Below are 22585 nucleotides of genomic sequence, written 5' to 3' on the forward strand. Positions count from 1 at the left end.
TCGCAGTTCAAAAGCTCAAGTGAACTGAAAATTGTCTCAACACGCACTCTCTCTCTGCACTTTTTTTTCTTTCTAAATTTCCTACTCAACCATAATTTCTTCAATTGAGATTGATTGCAGCGAAGACTTGTTGGTACAAGTTCGCCATATATAGCAGATGAAAGAGGATAAATAGAGATGCTTCAAGTCACGTTACATTGTCGCTATCCCTAAGACGATATTCGTCCACCGGGTTACGCACTAGTCTCAAACTGTTGTCTAACTACGTTATGCACTAACGAAGAAAGACTCAAATACCTTCGAATTTTGCGAGCCCACCAAGAATAAATGTAAGAGATAATTCAAGAGAGAAATAAACATCAGAATTGTTCTTATCAACAAGTTTAGAAATGTGTAGACACCTTATTTTGGGACCCAGATAAATTCGCTAAACCGGTGTTCCAAATGTCTCACCGATGATGAAAGCAAGCCTTAAGCAAGCAAAATGAAGTACTTGTTGTAGCAGGCCGAACATGAGTTCGCTACTTAACGACCGAGCCCGTGCCTTGCCGAGCACGCATCTTCAGCACGGCTCCCGTCCCTGTTCTGCGTCAGCCATTTCCTTGACCACGGACTCGTCGTCGGATCGTCTCGTTGACGGCCACCTTCCACGGCAAGTCACCTGTGACTGTCCTCTCCTGTCGATCTGACGCCCGATCGACGAAGGCGTGTTCGGCCACCCGCAGGACGAGGCCACTGCCGACCACGGCTTGCCGCTGGTTTTGCATATTTTTCCACGTGTAAAGACGGTTATAACAAGCAATGATCATGAGCGCACATGGGTGTGCCAGCTCAGCCCTAAAAACAATTACCAGATCTATTTGGTGACGTCATGATGACACTGCCTGACCTGTGCAAGGCACGTGTTAGTGCTTGGAGAGCAAGTGAAGAGATTCTATAAATACCTAGCAGTGAAAACCCTAGAGAGGTACATGCTACTACATACTCTCTGATAATCTTCTGCCTACTCTCTCTACACATTACTCATCCTCACGCCGGAGGGCCTTGCCGGGACAACCCCCGGCCTGGTCTTTAGTCGTGCGCTCATCGTGCAGGCTGCGTGGAGAAGGCTAGGAGACCACTGAACCAACGAAAGAAGGACTCGAGCCGGAAGAGAGGGGCCACACAATTGGTGAACCCGACGTGAATCCTTCTCAGCCTCTGATCCAAACGGCTTAAACTCTTTTCCAAACCACATTCCTCTTAAAAAGACGGTCAAAAACTCAAACAGCGATGGGCGGAGATCCACAAAACGTTTCCGTTTCGGGGGCCAAAGACACCAGTGGAAATGCAATCCTCCCACCGTTTTCAGAAAGGCACATGTCCATCTCACTCCCCCCAGATTCTGGGCTTTCTCCGGCCGCAGACGACGTAACAACGGCCTACATCCGCCTTCTGCAACGACGAGACGACGAAAGGGACAACGAACTTGCAGCGCTAAGAGCGAAAGTGGCCCAGATGAAGCAACATATGCAGGACGCAACCCCAGCCGCCTCCAGATCTACCGGAGGCGGACGACGGAAGCAAAGAAATTCTCCTCCTCCTCCTCCTCTTCCGCCGCCCCGAGACCACCCCAACGAAGCGGGCCACCGCGTCTCTGTCAAAGACCGCCTTGGGTTTACGCCAGAAAAAGGGGACGCCAGAGAAATCATCCTCTACAAACGACCTACAACGTCTGGTACACACCACTCGAGATCCCACCACGAGCGAACCCGCACAAGGGACACCGAATCATTCACGAGCACGTACTCGACTGGTCGCGCGGAGTTCTCTCGCACAACGGCCTCACGCCGAAGCCGAGACTCCGTCGAAACCAGGCGCCACGTCTCTGAACGCCTCGGTGGGATACCACCAGAAAACTTGGATAATGAGAACGATGTTCGGTGTAATGGCAAAGGCTTACGGATCGAAGGGGCGGAGAATGGGAACAGAACCTATTGCAACAAAGAGAAGTCCGTCGACCGCCCCCGAAGGGAAACAACGGATCTGCGGGACAAGCTTCGCAACCGAGTACACGAGAAAACATCAGAAAGAGAGAAGCACCCAAAGAGGCCACGCACGGACGAGCTAGGCAAACCACCGCGTCCTAGATTTAAACGGCAACTAAAGGACCTTGGTATCTCACCATTCAGCTCCCAAATCATCCACACCATCGCCGAACCCAATTTCCACCTACCAAAATTCACGAAGTTTGACCCAAGCAGCTGCGAAGCTTACACTCACCTCATTCACTTTCGCCAAACCATCGAGCTGTGCACTACGAAGGATGAAATCAAATGCAAAGCATTCCCATCCAGCCTTGGCTCTCTTGGACTCCAGTGGTTCAATAAATTGCCCGCTGGATCCATACGGAACCTGGCTGACCTCGAACGCGCCTTCAACACCCGCTTTATCACAAGTAACAGGACAGCCAAGGAGCCTGAATCCTTATCCCAGATGAGGAAGCTCCCAAATGAAACACTAAGACAATACGCCGAGCGTTATTGGCAGCTGTTCAACGAAATTCCAGGAATCGATGAATATTGGGCTGCGCGTACTTTCAAAAACGGTCTCGAAACCGGCAGCAAGATCCTAGACGAACTCGCCATCCGCCCACCACACGGCATGGGAGAATTAATGCGCGTCGTGGAGAGATTCTGTGCTCTTGAAGAGTTTTATGCGGACCGTGCGGCCCAGGGCATCCCAAGCTTGACAGCATCCTTCACCTCGGCCACAGCCCAACCGCCGGCACCAGCAATCATCCAGCACCCCCAAGCCAAGAAGCAGGTGCACAACATCAAAGAAGGGAAAAAACGCCAGCCAAAAGAGCATGACTACGTGGCCGAAACCACCCACTTCAAGGAACCCATTTGGTCTTTTCTGAAAGAGATAATGAGGCAACCATGGTTCGAGTGGCCGACGGGCAAGCTCGGCACAGACAATGGCCAAGCTGATCAGAACCCAAGAAAGAAGTGCTCGTATCACAATGAGCTCGGCCACTACACGACGGCATGCGCCCCCTACAAGGCACTGTTGGAACGTTTGGTGACTCAAGGCCATCTCGATCAATACATTGACCGCTCAAAAACGCCCACCCGGCAGACAAATCCCAACCCCAATGAACAGCGCCCACTAATACACGTTATCCACGGTCCAGTGTCAAAGGAATTTGAATCAACTCTTCAGGCCGACCTTAGCCGCGCATCAACTTCCAAGCAGGTACTCGCAGTAGGACCTGGATCCAAACGTCCACGAACAGAAGAGTTGCCCAAATGGACGATTACTTTTACCGAGCGCGATCTTGAACGTGTGCAAACACCACACTCCGACGCTCTCGTCGTAACCGTCCAAATTGGAGTGCATGACGTCAAACGCATTCTTGTCGATCAAGGAAGTTCAGCAGAGGTCATGTACTACGACCTTTTCAAAAAGCTGGACCTACCTGAGTCTGCCCTACAACCTACCGACGTACCCCTCATCGGCTTCAACGGTGCACCCGTCTGGCCGCTGGGCCGAATCTTCCTCCCAGTCGTCGTCGGCTCAAAAACTCTGACCGTCGAATTCATCGTCGTCAACGCACCAAGCCCATACAACGCCATCCTTGGCCGAACCTGGCTCCACGGAATGCAAGCCATTGCTTCTACCTACCACCAGGTCGTCCGCTTCATCGGCGCCACAGGACGATAGGAAGATTTGCGAGGCGACCAAGTGGCGTCCAAAAAGTGCTATGTCTCTGCCGTCCACAACTCCGCCAAAGCCAAACAAGTACAATGGGTTGAAGTCCCCGACATGGCAGTAACCGACGACGTCGGCCAAAAAGCAGAAGACAAAGCAGAGGAAGACCTCGTCCAGATGCCGATCAACAAGGATGGCTCCCGATTCTTCCTCATCAGCTCTTCCATCAGCGAGGCTGACCGCGAAGAAATGTTTCAATACCTCAAGAAAAATATCGAAGTTTTAGCTTGGACCCCCAACGAAATGCCGGGGGTCGACCCGAAATTCATCAGTCACTCCCTCAACATCAAGAAGGACGCTAAACCTGTCATCCAGAAGGCACGGCGATCTGCAGCCGAACACGCCGACGCCGTCGTCGAAGAAGTCAAACGTCTGCTGGAGGCCAACGCCATCCAAGAAGTACAATACCCGACATGGCTGTCCAACACTGTGGTTGTCAAAAAGAAAAACGGCAAATGGCGAGTTTGTGTGGATTATACCAATCTCAACGACGCTTGTCCAAAGGATTGGTTCCCACTACCAAAAATTGATCAACTTGTGGATGCAACGGCAGGACATGCTCGGCTTAGCTTTCTGGACGCCTACCGTGGCTACCACCAAATTGCCATGGACCCCGACGATATGGAGAAAACTACTTTCATCACGCCGTATGGAATCTTTTGCTACCGCGTCATGCCCTTTGGACTCAAGAATTCCGGGGCAACATTCAACAGAGCAATATTCAAGATGTTGGAAGAACAAATCGGCCACACTGTGGAGGCTTACATTGACGACCTAGTCATCAAAAGCAAGAAGGAATCCAACCACCTGCGAGACTTGGCCGAAGTTTTTGACATCCTCAAGCTACACAAGCTACGGCTAAATCCTGAGAAGTGCGCGTTCGGGGTAAGCGCTGGGAAATTTCTCGGACACCTGGTCACTCGAAGAGGTATCGAGGCCGATCCCAACCAAATCAAAGCTGTTCAAAATTTGTGCCCACCCAGAACGATCAAGGAAGTTCAAAGGCTCACTGGGATGGCAGCGGCTCTCAACCGATTCATCAGCAAATCCTCAGACAAATGCCACGCATTCTTCCACGCCCTGAAGGGCAAAAGCCGACGCAGCTTTGAATGGACCCCGGACTGTGACTCAGCCTTTGCCGAACTTAAAGACTACTTGAAATCGGCCCCGCTGTTGGTAAAACCCAAAGAGTTCGAAACCCTTTATCTCTATCTCGCCGTGTCCGCCCACGCAACCAGCTCTGCACTTGTACGGCGGGAAGGCGCCGATGACAAGCCCATCTATTTCACAAGCAAGACGCTCCTTCCAGCTCAAACCCGTTACCTACCGCTTGAAAAGTTAGCCCTTGCTCTCGTCTCAGCGGCCAGGAAGCTCCTGCCCTACTTCCAATCACACTCAATCGTCGTCCTAACAGAACACCCCCTCAAAGCTCTCTTTCGAAAAGCGGATCTGTCTAACAGGGTTTCCAAGTGGGCAGTTGAGTTAGCAAACTTTGATATCCGTTTTGAACCACGAACGGCAATCAAAGGACAGGTTCTTGCAGATTTCATTGCTGAGCTTACTCCAGCAGACACTGAACTCCTCAATATACCCATCCCAACACAAAGCATCGCCGAGCATCAATTGTCACCAGCTCCTTGGCACCCTTTCCAAGGCAACATATGGCGTCTGCATGTCGACGGAGCGTCAAACAGCAACGGAGCAGGGGCTGGGGTCGTCCTAGTCTCCCCCTGTGGAACACTACACGAAAGTGCCATCAGCATCGACTTCCCCGCCACCAATAACGAAGCCGAATATGAAGCGCTCCTAGCTGGCCTACGCTCTGCCATTGCCATGGATGTCTCCAACCTTGTCGTTTTCTGTGACTCCCAACTCATAGTTAACCAAGTACTTGGTGACTATGAGGCTCGGGATCCGCGGATGTCAAAATACCAGGCAACCGTAGCCGAACTAACCACCAACTTCCCCAATTTCAAAATTGAGCAGATCAATCACGAGCACAACGCCCACGCGGACGCGCTTGCTGGCCTCGCTTTGGCATCCACTGCCTCAGAATTCAGAACCATCAACTTCAGCAGCATTGGCCGTCCGTCTTTCGAGCCCACTCCAGAGGTACTCAACGTTGAGCTCGGTCCCAGCTGGATGGATGAGATCGTTGCGTTTCTAAAGCACGACACCCTCCCAACAGACAAGAAGGAGGCTTACCGTGTGAGAAACAAGGCCGCTTACTACTGGCTTTCTGAAAGCGGCCAATTATACAGGAAATCCATCTCCGGACCGTATCTTCTCGTTGTCCACCCAACCCAAGTGCCCGACATTCTGACAGAACTTCATTCAGGCAGCTGCGGATGTCACTCAGGCGGCCGCTCCCTCTGCCAACGTGCCATGAGCCAAGGTTACTTCTGGAAAAACATGAAGAAAGACTGCGAAGAAGTTGTTCGCGAATGCCGACCTTGCCAACTATTTTCACCTATACCAAAGCAACCCGCCAAGAACCTCTCCCCTATTACCAGCCCTTAGCCTTTTGCACAATGGGGGCTCGACATTGTCGGAAAACTACCAACAGCTCCAGGAGGATTCAAGTTCTTAATCACCGCAACGGACTACTTCTCCAAATGGGTAGAGGCCGAACCCCTTGTGACAATTACAGAAGCTGACGTTCGCAGATTCGTCTGGCGAAACATTGTTACAAGATTCGGAGTTCCATACGCCATTGTATCAGACAATGGAAGCCAATTTGTCGGAAAGGACCTGACCAGCCTCTGTGAAGAATTTGGGATACGCTTCTTCAACTCCACACCAGCATACCCACAAGGAAATGGACAAGCCGAGGCCACAAACAAGACCGTCTGCGCTGGGATAAAGCGACGACTGAACTCCAAGAGAGGAAAATGGGCCGAAGAATTACCACGTGTCCTCTGGGCTTACCGTTCAACACCTCGGCGCTCAACCGGCCAAACTCCCTTTTCAATGGCATTTGGCATGGAGGCAGTAATCCCACTGGAGTCCAAGTTCCCCACTCTAAGGACTGCGAAATTTGATCCAAAGGCCAATGAAGATGCAGTGGAACAAGAATTGATTTTGACAGAAGAAAAACGTGACGACGCTAAGCTAAAGCTCGCCGAATACCAACAACAAGTTGCAAGAGGCTACAACAGAAGTGTTCGAACCAAAACCTTCAAACCAGACGACATGGTTTGGCGAAAGGTGGTGCAAGCTAGCAAGAAGCAGAAGTTCAAACCCAACTGGGAGGGTCCCTTTCGTATTGTCAGGATCGCTGGTGAAGGTGCCTACGTGCTTGAGGACATGAATGGGAAAGTTCTCAGTAACCCATGGAATGCACAGAACCTCAAGAATGCATACATGTAACCAAAACCCCAACAAGTGTGCCACATGTTCGGACACTACCTATCCTATTTCTCTTTCGGCTTCGGCCATGTCTTTACAATTTCAACATGTACTTCATGATTGAAGAATCAAAGAAATTTTATCTGACAAGCTTTCATTTTGCAATTCAGAGTTATTTTGTTAATATATACTATCTTGGCTAATTTGGCCGACCACAAACGTTGACCTCGGTCACACCCACAAACGGCTCATATGCCTCTGCTTCGGCCACTATTACTGCCCAAAGAAGCAAAACAGACATCAGGTCCATCGAGCCCAGATACACACAATATGGCTGGAATTTGGGCTCGGAATTGGCTTAGCAAGACGATATGGTCGGCTACAGCCCGGTTACACTCACGTCTTGGTGAGCAAACCACCCACAAACATTCAATACTTTACATCCAGACTAAGACCAGACAAATCTACCGAGCCCCAAACTAAGGTTATGTCCACAACTTTGGCGAAAAATCTCACTAACTATATTAGCAACTAGCCGAGACCAAAACACGCGCTCGGCAAGCTCTCTTTATACCTTTTTTACTTTGGTTCAAGCTCGGCAACACCTACAGTTTGTAACTTAAGCAATCAGACAAGAATTCCTGCCATAAGGCCGAACCCAAACCAAAGTGGGGGCTACAGGGTAACTACTACTCCATAAACCAAGGCCCGACAAACTTTCACATTAACACAAATCTAATGTGGCAAAGGCTCGGCATCTAACAAAAATAATGCATTGATCCAAGCTCGGCCAACAAACCATGATCTCAAACAAATCTCAAATAAAGCAAGACAGATTCAAGAAAGCATTGCAAAAAGAAGTCATTTCATTCAAAAGATCAAGTATTCAACCTCGGTGAAAAGTTCCAGCTTTCAATACACCTGGCTCGGCAAAATCCAAACACGGATCCGTCCAGTCCAACAAAAGTACAAATTGAAGGAAAACAGCAAATTGACAAGTAAAAGCAAATTCAGCCTCGGCTCCGACTTCATCAGCCTCAACCTTGGGCAGTATCCTCGGCAATAGCTCCGGTCGCAGCTGCGTCCACTCCGACCGCCGCACCACTACCGCCAGCACCACCTTCAGAATGGACATCCCTATCAACATGCAATGGTTCGTGCTCGGCATCCCCAACGACCATTCCAGCATCTTCAACAATTTTTTCACCAACAGCAGCTTTAGTGGCGGCCCCCACCTCACCACCATCACCAGAAACCTCCTCGACCTCATCATCACTGTCAGGAAACTGCTCGGGAGGGAGGGGTGCACACTCGTCTTCGGTGTACGGCAATACAAGCTCAGGAGTGACTGGGGCTGGAATAGACTTGGTCAAATTCATGTCAGCCTCCAGCTGCATGACTCCACAAGCTGCACTCACCCCATCCTTGTACCCTGTTCGGTAGGCGATGGGGATCCTCATGCGGATGGCGTCGTTGACCATGGACCGAGCCTCCCGCATATACTCGGCACCGGCTCGGTCAAAGCCAGCTTGGTACGCCGCCCCATCCACCTCCTTCATCTTCCTCTTCTCCCTCCTCAGAACTTTGGCCACTTCACCTTCGGCCTTTTTCATTCTCTCCTCCATCTCATCTCTCTCCTTCTCGAGCTCGGCCACCTGTGCTTTCACAGTCTTTAGGCTTCCCTTGTAGCTCCTCACCTTTTCTCGCTCGACCTTCAAGTCATCATGAAATCGAGCACGCTCGGCGACCACAAGTTCGGCGTCCTTTGATGAGCGCAACAAAGCCTGTCCAGCCTGATAAACAAAAAAGCGTCGGCATATAAATACTCAAGGATGGAAAGTGAAATAAAATAACCAAGGTCGGATGATACCTGAACAAGATAAGCACCAGCATTAACCAAACTCGGCTGGAGACCCTGAGGGATTTTTTGCATATCCTTCGGCAATGCCAGACCTTGAAGAATGGCAGTGGCTAAACCGGGTTCGGCTTTCACAGAATCCTCCACAGTCACGACTCTGCCATCGGCCAAGGCGTATGACGGAGAGAACTCCTGACCAACGACTGTGCTGGCCGAACCCAAAGGCCGTTCGGCTGTCTTTGAGCCACCAGCCGCTGACGACTCTGCCCTCTCCCTCTCGCTCGGATTTGAACTCGGTGGCTTGGTCGGGAAGAAGTCATGGGTGACTTTTTGCCTCTTCTCCGCAGGCTCGGCAAATCCAGATTCCTGTCGAACCGCTTTGCCATCTCGTATGTTGACACGGACAACGTTCCGACGGCCCATGTCACTGGCAAGATCGGGCACGAGAGTTCTTAATGGAACGTTAACTCCTGGATGTTCGGCTTGTTCTTCTCCAAACCAAAACTCTGCCGGTTTCCTGAACGTCGGCAATTTCACCCTCGGCTGCTTACTGCCTCCTGTCTGCCTCGTCTTCTTTCCTCGGCCCTGACCTTCTGTGCTGGGCACCGCCTCCCTTCCTCTCCTCCTTAGCTTGCCCTTGTATGACGGCTCGTATCCAAGAAGCGTCGGCGCATCCCTGCAAGCTTGAGATAGGAGGATGTCAACGTGCGCCTCAACAGACAAAGATTGCTGAGTCTTTGTTATGGCTCGGTGATCTGCAAAAGCAATCAAATGTTAGGAAAATCACATGCATCAAAGGAAAAGTTAACGTCGGCTGAGCAGAAGAAACATGGTTACCTCGAAAGTCTTTTGTCTTCGGCACTGTATACTTACGTACGGTCTGGTCGCCGAACTCAAAGTTGCCCCTCACTTCGACATAAAAGTTTGCCCATTTGTCAGTGTCGGGCAAACCATCTACCAATGGTTGTTTCTTGCCACGTGTGGACAAGTATCGACGCTCGGTTTGGCCGTGCCTAGACATAATATAAGTATGGAAAAGGTCGGCTACGGTAAACTCAAGGTTGTGAAGCTCCTTCAGCTTAATCACCGACATTACTATTCGGTAGCTATTGATCGCGAAATAATGTGGAACGATGCTGAACCGAGCAAGAAGTTCCCTCAAGAAAGGATGAAGAGGGAACCTCAAACCAGCCTCGCATATCGCCATCAACGGGACTGTGATATGCTCGGGATGGTCCCCTCTCGTATCCGTGATTCTGTTGCTCGCCACTTGGTTGAGTATTAAGTCATTTGGGATGTTGTACTCTCGGCAAAAGTCTTGGTACTCCCTGGCACTTCCAGTGAAGAAATGGGCATAGGGGCAAACTTGGCCCCTCTCATAAAGATCGTCTAGACCCCTACCCTCGGATTGGGACTCACTATACCCTGAAAGGATAGGGGTTGGGGCGTCGGCCTGTGGGACGAATCTAGACTCGGCCTCCGGTCCCAGTTGAGGCTCGGCATCGGAATGAGTAGATGGTGTGAACGATATTTCAGGATCGGTTACAAACTCGTCGGCGCCGTATTCAAAGACGCGTTCGGCATTCGAGTCACATGAGTCGGATGACATATTTGAGGCGATGGATGATATTTGGTGTTGGCGTCTGTGTCTTTCCAACCACTCGCAGAAAAACGAGTCCCCAGAATCTTCCCCTGAGCTTTCAGAGTCGGAAGAGATGACAATGGGTGGGTGAGCCAGACCTAACAAAGACAAGAAAACAATGAGAGACCTCGTCGTCGGCTAGAAGGCAAGGGATCTCTATGCTCGGCTACCCTATTGACTCACCCGATTCGTCTCTTCAAGATTCAAGTTCGGGAAATACTAGGACTCCAAATGGGGCTCGGCCTGCCCGCGTACAAATGGGGCTCGGCCTGCCCGCGTTCAAAAATTGGGCTCGGAAAATCCCAACATGGCCGAGTACGAGCGTCGTTGCAAGACTCGTGCTCGGAAGAACAGATCGAAGACGAAGATGAACAGTCGTCCAATCTCCAGACCTCTTACTGTTCACTCAGAACAAAAAACTCCCAAAAACCTAAGGAAGCAGAAAGGAAAGCATGGAAAAACGACACAAATCACAAGAGGAAGAAAGATCGAACACTTACCTGTTAGATTCAACGAGATTTGATGAAAAACTGCTGAGAATCAAGGCTGGAACGCGAACGGGCAAGAAACGGAGCTCTGGCAATGGAGGTCTAGAGAGAGAAAGCAATGGTGGCTTCTCTCTCTAACTGCAGCTCTTTATAAAGACGTGGGGGTTTGAGATTCGAGTTTCCCGCCCATGTCACTGTACCGCCGAACCTGCAGCCAATAATCATCTGACGCGTGGCCTGATGAGACGGGTTGGCAGAGCTCCACGCGTGTCCACCGTCTCCCTGTCAGCCGTACCCAACAAGAAATCAACACCTGGCGAACCCCCATTGGTCCCCGTCGTTGGCCGTTTTGTTGAAAAAGGTTTTAGGCTCGGCTCAATTCGGTCCAGTAACCGAGTTCCATGCTCGGCCAAAGTTAACATCAATCCCAACCGTGCACTTGGCAACGACTGAGATTGAGGGGCTATTGTAGCAGGCCGAACATGAGTTCGCTACTTAACGACCGAGCCCGTGCCTTGCCGAGCACGCATCTTCAGCACGGCTCCCGTCCCTGTTCTGCGTCAGCCATTTCCTTGACCACGGACTCGTCGTCGGATCGTCTCGTTGACGGCCACCTTCCACGGCAAGTCACCTGTGACTGTCCTCTCCTGTCGATCTGACGCCCGATCGACGAAGGCGTGTTCGGCCACCCGCAGGGCGAGGCCACTGCCGACCACGGCTAGCCGCTGGTTTTGCATATTTTTCCACGTGTAAAGACGGTTATAACAAGCAATGATCATGAGCGCACATGGGTGTGCCAGCTCAGCCCTAAAAACGGTTACCAGATCTATTTGGTGACGTCATGATGACACTGCCTGACCTGTGCAAGGCACGTGTTAGTGCTTGGAGAGCAAGTGAAGAGATTCTATAAATACCTAGCAGTGAAAACCCTAGAGAGGTACATGCTACTACATACTCTCTGATAATCTTCTGCCTACTCTCTCTACACATTACTCATCCTCACGCCGGAGGGCCTTGCCGGGACAACCCCCGGCCTGGTCTTTAGTCGTGCGCTCATCGTGCAGGCTGCGTGGAGAAGGCTAGGAGACCACTGAACCAACGAAAGAAGGACTCGAGCCGGAAGAGAGGGGCCACACACTTGTAATCCTTCCGGAGCCTGAAAGAACCAAATGCATTAGGTCTAGAGACATTTGAGCAGAGTTAGCCGAATTTAAGATTTGGGAGAGAGTGACGTGCGCCACATTGGAAGGTGATGTGCACTACTTTTGGTTTCCCTGGGGATGTACGTTGATTTGACAGGGCCTGTCACGTCATGGCAGGTAGCGCAGGCAAAGCTGCGTGCACTAGTTTGAAGTACTGCGCGCCAGTTAGAAAGTGGTGAGCGCCATTTATAGGTAGGACCTGATGGTTTGCGTAGAGCCTGTTCGCCTATAAAACACAACAAAAAAAAAGCCTGAAAACAGGTTGGTCAGTTGGAAATACTGAGCAAGTCAGAGAGAAGAGTCCAAAACCTACCTTTGCAAAGGGGTATGGTAGAAAGGAAAGAGGTGTACACGTGAATAGTACCTTTAGTGTGCTAAGTAGTGTCTATGGAGATAAAGCCTCTATTAATGGTGAGGTTTGGGTAGGTAGTGAGTGAGTGAAGCGTGCCCACACACCTCTACACATTCCTACACACTTCCACGTACAAGGAGGTTGTTCTTGAAGGCGCAAGGAAGGAAAACAAGGCTTTGCATAGCCCGTCAAGAGGTATGATCTACCTCATATTCTCGATGTAGCACCATGGGGAGCCGTTTGGGCCAGGACTGCAACCAAAACCCATGATAATCAGTCCGACTGATAGTTGAAGCTGTAACCCAGGATGTGGCACACAATACTTTGTTATTAGCATGCGCTACATACTTCTTGCGTGCGCCAGTTTGCTTGGCGTGCGCCCAGATCTACTGCAAGTGCAGAATATGTGTTTATAATGTGTTTTGTCCCCCTTTTGTGGCTTCGTGTAAGCTGACTGGTGTCAAACCAAGTTGTACCTTGACTTGAGAGGGATTCCAGCGCCAATCTGTTAAACATGGCACACACTACCTTCTGTTAGGCGCACACCATTTCGTACGGCCGTGGCCATTTTGTTTCCAGAAGACAGAAAACCTCCCCGGCGTAGCTTACAGGAAGTCACGTTGTTTAGCACATGTACATGCTTTACTGCTCGTTTTATCACGAAAATGGCCAACATATAATCATCACTGAACGTTCTAAAGTAGCCATCAAGCTTTCATCTTATTATTAGTACTATTATCCAAAAAAAAGATGCTTATGTCTTCATTACTATTGTACGATTGAAACATAGAAATCATCTAACCATTACAGATCTTCCCCCACTATCATAACACTACAACCAAGTCAGCATAAGGTTTTACCCCCATTACACGCTTCCTGCTGAAGAATACCCATTTCAAAACCCAGAAAAAACTTGAGCTCGGTTTGGATGGACGCCTCCTTTAGAGTTTTCCTCACTGGTAATTTCGTTTTAGGATAAAATACGTCATTTTGGGGGCGCAACCTTCACGTCAGTTAGACCAAAGTGATTTGCCATATCCCTGAAGCACAACCATACTAAGTGCAAAGTTATGGCACATTAGCAATGTAGAGGGCAAAAAAAAAATTCACATGCAATTCCAAAATATATTTACGGCATGTGACTTCGTTTTTCCTCTACACAATTTCTTCAGGCATATGCGTACAATTTAAAGAATTCATGACGTTTTTGTTTACCGCATAGGTCATGTTTAGAACAGGAAGTTTAAGGTAATCTGTGATGATCCGAATTTTTATGTTGCCTCCAAATAAATACATCTCCAATAATTACAAGTCCTCTAGATAAAGTATACATGGTGGGCTAAAAACCACCAAAATCATACAGATTTCTAAATAATCTCTAAAACTAAATCTTTCAATACTTCAACTTGGGTCCCCATTAACTTGTTCTGTACTTGAAAAATATAAAACGCTCGGGTAGTACATGCAATACGAGGACAATAAGAGCATCTCCACTCCTTACTCAAATCTTGACTCAAACTCAAATTTGAGTAAAAATCACCCATAACCCTCCTCCACTCCTCACCCAAACCTATACCAAATTTGAGTTAGACTCAAATTTGGTTAAGACTCAAACCCTTACTCAAATTTTTTAAGGCAAAATTTCACAACTTCAAATTTACAACTCTGCCATTAATGAAGTTTCTGCTCAAATGTGTGCATATTTGTACTTGGGTTTGATTTTACCGATTGGAGCACACAACACCAAATAAAGTTTTTACTCAGATTTTTACTCAAATTTGAGTGAAAATTTGAGTAAGTGGTGGAGATGCTCTAAACCTGGCTGGCAAATAAGAATATGCTCAATAAACGAGGATAACAAATCAATTAGGATCATTCTGAAATGATTTTCATTTGTAGCCTAACACCCGGCTCATCCCGGTAACATGTCAAGCACCACCTAGGTCAAAACTCTATATTGGGCACTTGGTCCCAATAAACATTCTGGACTCCCCATAGGGCAGTCAATCATACATTTCTCATACTTCTCTGGTTTGGTGGGCTTGCATATGTACCAATCTATTCCATGGCTTTCAACCAAATATTTTATGTGTCACGATACAAAAAGTGACAATAATCAAGTCAATAAGCATAGAGATCAAATGAGTACAAATATGAGAGAATCAAAGAATACTCTTTGCAAAGAGATTAGGCAAGAATGTATTGCACATTACCCGGTACCTTAAGTTATGCCTGAATATCACCTCGCCATGGAATTTCTCACAAAAGCTACTATGAAGAACTTGCCATGCTACAAAACCTACTGCCCCTCACGTTTTCCCTACTTCTCCAAAGCATTATGGATTATCCTTACAAATAACCCTATTTAAACCAAAGTCTAGTGAACTAGTCTCTTTAGAATACCATGTGTACAACCATAAGATGACTAGGTTCACATTTTGCTTATCAAACCCATTCTAGCCTACACATTGCAGCACACATGCACTACTGGTTTTCAATTTTAACTCTATCTTCTCTCACCTAAAATATCTATATAATTATCTTACTCCAATAAAAATAGTGTACTTTTAGGGTTGTTACATAATCGTCATCCCCAAAGTGTGAATGTCAAGTCCAATTCCCTTCTGTTTACGGCGTATGACGGAAGTTGTAAATCTTCGAAAATGAAAGGATGTAAAATCCAAAAGCATTGAGATTGGGAACTAAACCTGCATGTTAAACATGTCCATCTGAGCTCCTTGCATCCCCACCAAGTTGATGGAATATAAATCGATATAAGTACCCAAACGCGATGAATTGGGTGACATAAAAGTACCCAAACGCTAACCCTTATGGTCATTCGAAACTCTCTCTCTCTCTGGTTTACACAAATTAGGATTTTGACTTGTGGAGGTGTGCACCCATGGCTACGGGCGGTCCTAGCTCCACCATTGGTGGAGGAGAAGGAGGAGATGAGGTCCTAGAGGTTGCTAGTTTGGAGGGGCTCTCTCAGTTGCCGGATCGAGTGGACTACTTCACTAGTGCGGGACAGAGGCGGTCGTTGACATTCCTAAGCACGTGGAACACACTCTTCCTCTTGGTGTCCAGCACGTCGGGTTTCTACTTTCCTTTATTTGATTTCAGTCTTCATTTCATTTGCCATTTTTTGTGGAATATTTTATGGGTCTCATCATCTTTAGGTGTCCCAGGAGTACATTGAGGAGTGTTTTCGTTGTTTAGCAGGGCCACAGAGTCCTTATCAGACAGCTTATGGTTTTTTGCCCAACAGCCATTTTGAGTCTCCTTTTTAATTGAATTCCCTTATTCGTATTTCTAATGTGCAACGTCCTCTCTTGCAGATGGGAAGCAGGAGGGTAGCATCAGCCCCTACAACCATTAGAGCGTCTACAATGGGGCGTGGTGCCCGTGTTAATTCTGCTCCGGCTCTGTCTGGTGGAGGTAGTGGTAACAATGTCAGAGACTAGGAGAAGTCAGAATCAGATAGTATAGCCTTCGGGGCCTTCAGCCAAGAAGCCCCGTCGTGAGATTTAGTGTTTCTTTCTCCTTTTCTTTTTGCTTGTAGCTAGTATTAGGGAATATCAAATGTATGAAAGAGTTCAGAGTTGTTTATATCCTGCTGTTTGTGTGGATAGATAGGTGGACCTGTGGATTCACACCTGAGATCTTTCTACAGATATTGTTCTCTGTCCTTTTTTTACGAAAGGATGACGAAAGGCTTTTTTTTTATGAAAGGATGAAAGACCATGACTGTTTGAACACCATGTATTTCGTGCTATTTGAAAGGAATGCCAAAAACACTTGTTAGCGCCAACTCGATCTATTTTACATTGGCCAATGTAAAACAGATCGAGTTGGAAAGATGTAAAATAGATCGAGTTAGAAAGGAGAGGCCAATGTAAAATAGATCGAGTTCGCGCTAACAAGTATTTTTGGCATTCCTTACAAATAGCACGAAATACATGGTGTTCAAACAGTCATGGTCTTTCATCCTATCGCCAAAAAAGGACAGAAAAAAAAATCCGTATAAAGATCTCAAGTGTGAATCCACAGGTCCACCTATCTATCCACACAAACAGCAGGATATAAACAACTCTGAACTCTGTCATACATTTGACATACCCTAATACTAGCTACAAGCAAAAAGAAAATGAGAAAGAAACACTAAATCTCACGACGGGGCTTCTTGGCTAAAGGCCCCGAAGCCAAAGCCTCTATACTATCAAATTCTGACTTCTCCTAGTCTCCACCATTGTTGCCACTTCTCCCACCAGATGGAGCCGGAGTAGAACTAACACGAGCACTACACCCCATTGCTGACACTTTAACGGCAGGGGCCGACGCTACCCTCCTGCTTCCCATCTGCAAGAGAGGACGCCGCACATTAGAAATATGAAAAAGGGAATTGAATTAGAAAACAGAATCAAAATGGCTGTTGGGCAAAAAACCATCATTTGTCTAATAAGGACTCTGTGGCCAGCTAAAAAACACTCCTCCATGTACTCCCGAGACACCTAAAGATGCTGAGACCCATAAAATATTCCATAAAAAATGGCAAATGAAATGAAGACTGAAATCAAATAAAGAAAAGTAGAAACCCGACATGCTGGACATCAGCAGGAAGAGCATGCTCCACGTGCTCTGGAATAGGACGGACCACCTCTGTCCCGCACTAGTGAAGTAGTCCACTCGGTCTGGCAACTGAAAGAGCTCCTCCAAAGTAGCAACCGCTGGGACCTCATCTCCTCCCTCTCCTCCACCAATGGTGGAGCTAGGACTGCCTATAGCCATGGCTGTATACCTCCACAAGTCAAAACCCTAATTTGTGTAAACCAGAGAGAGAGAGAGAGTTTCGAATGAACATAAAGGTTAGCATTTGGGTACTTATATGCCAGTTTACTCTCAATATATTTCTCTGCGTAAAAACAGAGAGAAATCAGATTGGTTGTTGTAATCAGTGCCCATATTTATCAAGATTATCAACTCCTAAACAAACAATACTGAAATTCGAGCGGAAGAAAGAGGCTTCAATGTATCATTTCGAGCCAAAGAAAAAGGAGACAAGCCTTAGTTGTGTACATCTGACCACAATAAGGATATGTTCATGGTGTAACTCTCGCAAAACTATGTCAGTGCTTGGCAAAATTTTGCATTCTATGAAAGCACATTAAGATTAGTTGGCTGGAGCAGTAAAAGAGTTTCTCCTTTAGTGCGTAGATTAACCAAATAAAAATAACACAAATAAGATGTATCGAGCATAGATTAACCAAAATAAAAGGAACGCAATAAGATGTAATCAGTGGCCAAATTTATAAGATACTCAAATCCTAAACAAACTGTACTTAATGTGAGAGGGTTAGCTATAAGCCTACAAGCCTATATGTTCCTTACATACCAAAATCCAAAACGCCGCCTATTTCAAATCACGCCTAGCAAATAGTAATTCCAAATCCATGATAATAAAAGCTCAGGAAGCCTAGCAAATAGTAATTCCAAATTCATGATAATAAAAGCTCATGAACTCAGTCTCGAAATCCAAATTATCAAATCCAAATTTGAGCTACTCTCGTTGAATTATATGTCAAACCTCTTGATCTGAAATCTACATCCATCCAGACGGATCCTTATTTTCCTATCTTCCATTGATTGAACAAACCAACACACCTTTCAATATCAAAGAAACAAAGAACAGAAACAAATAAACTTTTCCCATGATCAAAAACTTTTACTTTCACACAAATCCTTTGGCTAGAAGTATGAAGAATACTAGAATAGTCATCCTGAGAACGTGAGGATCCCAACCATTAATGATCCTAGCGGACCTAGCCACATCCACTGAAGCCAAATCGTCAACAGCTACCCAACCCTGTGGAAAGCAATGACTAGTGATATCACCCATATCTTCCCTAAGCACCTTAGCTTCAAGAACTCCACAAAACCAAAGCTTATTTTCCATAAACAAAGCTTTAACATCCTTCTGCTCCAAGGGGTCATTCAAACCCTAATATTCCACTTACCAATCCTGAAATTAAAGAGGCAATTACTTCCTTCCAGAGGGACCCTTACCTTTACCTCTTCCCCTCCCTTTCTTACCCGGAGGAAAGCCCATTCCCACACTAGCAGAAGGATATGCAATACCTTCCAAGCTATGAGATTGACACTCATCCTGCAATCTAATTAACCAAACTATCCCTTTTACTGGAGGGACCCATTTCTATTATTTGTCTGTACTTATCCCCTTCAAATAATAAGAAGAAGAAACCAGGATCATTCGGAAGAACTGCCTTGATACCAAATCTAGCCCATATTTTCAGCGCAATACTCCTTACCGCAGCAAAAGCCGATTTCTAATCACCTATCGATGAAGTAGACAACAATACGATTTTACCATTTAGAGCATCCCCATTCCTCCATCTCTGGAGGAGGAGAGACAAGAATTCTGTCATGAGTAAAGATAGGGGGTATAAAACCCAGCTTCACTCGATGAGACTTATTCCCACCCTCACCCTGTGTCAGAATATCCTTCCAAGAAGTAGGTTTACCAGCAACATCATCAGCAGAAACTAGGGTTTTGTTAGCATCGCTAAGAATTTTCTGAAACCTCGGATTTTCAGCAGTCAACTGCTTAATCTGCCTTACAGTAGGAGTATCATCTACAGCAATTTGTAAATGGTCCCTATTCTCAACAGTTGCTTAATCAAGAATATCGAAGAAGTTAATACATGAGACTCCTTCGAAATCAGTTGAGTATGAGAAATAACAGCATTATTAGCCCAATTGCCCACAATACCCAAATTACCCTAAGAATTAACCACACTATTCGAAAGAGCATCAATACAACTACTCAGATTGGCCCTAATATCATTCGTAGCCCTATTTAATCGTGCGAGCTTTCTCAGAAGAACTACTAGCCAGAATATTGATCGCAATAGAACCAACAGTCATCCAACAGTCAAAGAGAAAGAGAAAACAAATCACTTACCAGAATGAGCAAATAATGGCCGCAAAATAGTTAAGACAGCAAATGGCAGCCTAAGAATGATTGGATACCAGTATGCTGCCAAGAGTGCTGACAGTGGATGAACAGCTCATTTTCCTAGTGCTTCGCATAAAAGATAGCACAAGGAAATAGTACCCTTTTCCTGGACTCATTCCTTTTGCACTCCAGCTCCAGCTCCATGGTCTCCATGCTCATGATCTTACAGCCATCTCCTACCCTCCATCCAACACTCTTAAGAAGCAGATCACGACTCTGAAGGATACTCCTCCAGCCCCAAGAGCAACCAGAGGAAGCTCTGCATTTCAGAAACTATTGCCTCCAACAATATCTGCGAAATAAAACCTCTCGATCAAAGAATCTGGGTAATAAACCAACCTCCAAGCTTGCTGGAAAGCAAAGCTTGTTTAAAACAATTCAAATCTCTTAGCCCAAGATCACATAGTCCCATCGGCTTATGCAAATCCCTCCACTTCTTCCAGCAAACACCGTTGTCTTCACCCTTTCCCAATTAGAACTTTATGATAATTCTTCTAACCTCTCGCACCAAGTACTCCAGAACCTGAAAGACTTAGAACAAATAAGTGGGAATGGCCGAAAGAGAGTGCTTGACTAAAATCAATCTCCCTGGAAATGATAAAAAAGACAACTTCCAACTAGCCAAATGGCTTCTAAATCGATCAACAGTATGATAGAATAAAACACCTTTCTCACATGAGAAGTCCGAAGTGGAACCCAGATTTACCCCAAGGCTTGAACACAATTCCAATCCCCAAAACCAGCCTCGAAAGAGCTTTATGACCCTTCCTCATATTAGGACTCACAAACATCTCTGATTTATGCACATTACCACTTTTCCTGACAGTGGACTGACCCCTCATTTTCATAATTTTTCCATAAAGAAAGACAAGGAAATAATACCTTTTTTCCTGAAACTCATTGCTTTCAAAGCTCCATGCTCTCCACAAGCAACGTTCAACTGAGAAATCAAAATATAAAAAAAATTGGCAGAGCACACAAGCAAAAAAAAAACCACGGCACTTTCAAGATCAGCGAGCATGGAAAATGTGACATGACAGGATCCAGCTACTTCTTTGGGAGATGATTTATACATTTTTTTTTTTTTTTGCAACAGAGATGATTTATACATGGAAACAATCAATCAAAGATTCCAGCAACATAAAAGCATTAAAAACAATCACATGATAAGGGTTCGACTGGAGGGAAAACCTAAGTATGAGGCATTATTGGGAAGGGCATGAAGAAGATTCTAGCAGTATTGGTCCAGTTATACATGGTTCACTCCATTCATGTGGGCACATGCCACAACCGATCAGCATTTTTTAGAAAGTATTTTAGTTCTCTCGGAACAACCTTCTTTAAACTAAATTTCTTTAAGGATTGGGGATTGTAAAATGATTAGCTGGATGTGATATTGGATTATGCAACAAAAGCCCTAACCACATACACCATAATGCAAAGACAAGTAAATTTAGCAAGTATACCAACAACTTTCTGCTGTACTTTGCACCCAGTGAAATAAGGGGACCACATTGGCTCTCTGTCCTATTCCAAACAGTTACATCACATCTATAAACATCAATAACAACAGAACCCATTTAGTCCCCAATCATTGGGATATGGGTGGGGAGGATTTGAGACAAACTTAACCTTTGGCAATATGCACAAAGTGGCAGCTCATAGAATACCACTGAAACAGTGGCTCCCTTATATCTGTTTTGCTGCGGAACCATGCCTCTAAATCAAAGCCAAATGAAATCAGAGAAGGCATGCCTGGAGACCCAAATCAATTTATATGCACATTACCATGCTTCCTTCGTTAATAGTCCAAAACATCGGTATACACACAAGATCACATCTACAAACATGCCAATCCATAATTCCCAGACCTAGAAATCCAACATGTGCTGGCATTTCGAAGAAGATGACAGGCGGTGAGTGAAGTTGGGCTTGAGGAACCTTATCACCATGGATTTCCCCTTCGCCAGCGGAGTATGTAGTGTGTGGTGTCGAAAATGCCTTCACATAAACATGCCAAATTATAGCTGAAGCTCGACGAAGGAGGAGGGTTTTTATTTGCCAAACAAATGGAAGGAGCTCCTGAAGTTGAGATTTGATGCAAGTCTTTTTCTAAGTAACAATTACTCCCTCCGTCCCTTTTTAAGTGTTCCACTTCGTAACTTCAATTTATTAAGAAAACATCGTCATTATACATTTCACATCAACTTTTACCTTCACTTTTTCTACTTATCCTCTATGGAGAAATCATCATTATATTTTTACTCACTAACTTTTCAAAATAGAGTCTACTTTTAGGGCAAAAATGGAAAATGTACTAACTTTTATCCACTAACTTTACAAAATTGACACTTATTAAGGAATAATCCAAAATAGAATACTGGATTTTAAAAAGAAGACGGATGGAGTATCTTGTTTGGATGGAGATTTGAAAATTTTTGGGTTTGATTTTTGGAGTAATGAGTGAAGAAAAAAAATAGGCTAATAATTGAAGATAAAGGTAATGAGTGGAGAGAGATAGGAAGAGAAATGAGAATAATGATTGAAAATAGAAATAATAAATAGAGAGAGAAATTAGAGTAATGATTGAAAGTATGGGTAATAGTGTTTCTGAAGTTGGAAATTTTTTTCCAAAAAACCATCCAAACAAGTCAAATACTGAGTCTGAATCGGCCTTTTATTTGGTAGGTAACATCGATAAAGCTACCACGAAAGCTATGAATTTAGAAATGGAGATGGAGAGCAATTCGAAGAAATGACCTTAAATCTTTGTGTACTGACCCATAATCGAATTGGTTTGTATCATTTCTAATGATGCGGAACCTTTCTTAGCTCATCCAAAAAAAAAAAAAGGTAATGATAAGGGATCTTTTACCGAACCAAACCAAACCGAGCATTACGTTCCAATC

General features: G+C 45.9%; 1 non-coding gene across 1 annotated transcript; it reads right to left on the reverse strand.

Annotated features, from left to right (window-relative positions):
• Window positions 1-21372: 21372 nt before the first annotated feature.
• LOC131312172 (small nucleolar RNA snoR100) lies at window positions 21373-21480 on the reverse strand. Its single transcript, XR_009195749.1, has one exon. It is a non-coding gene; the product is annotated as a small nucleolar RNA snoR100 (small nucleolar RNA).
• Window positions 21481-22585: the final 1105 nt, after the last annotated feature.

This window comes from Rhododendron vialii, chromosome 12a (genome assembly GCF_030253575.1).
Source record: "Rhododendron vialii isolate Sample 1 chromosome 12a, ASM3025357v1".
Classification (NCBI taxonomy): Eukaryota; Viridiplantae; Streptophyta; class Magnoliopsida; order Ericales; family Ericaceae; genus Rhododendron; species Rhododendron vialii.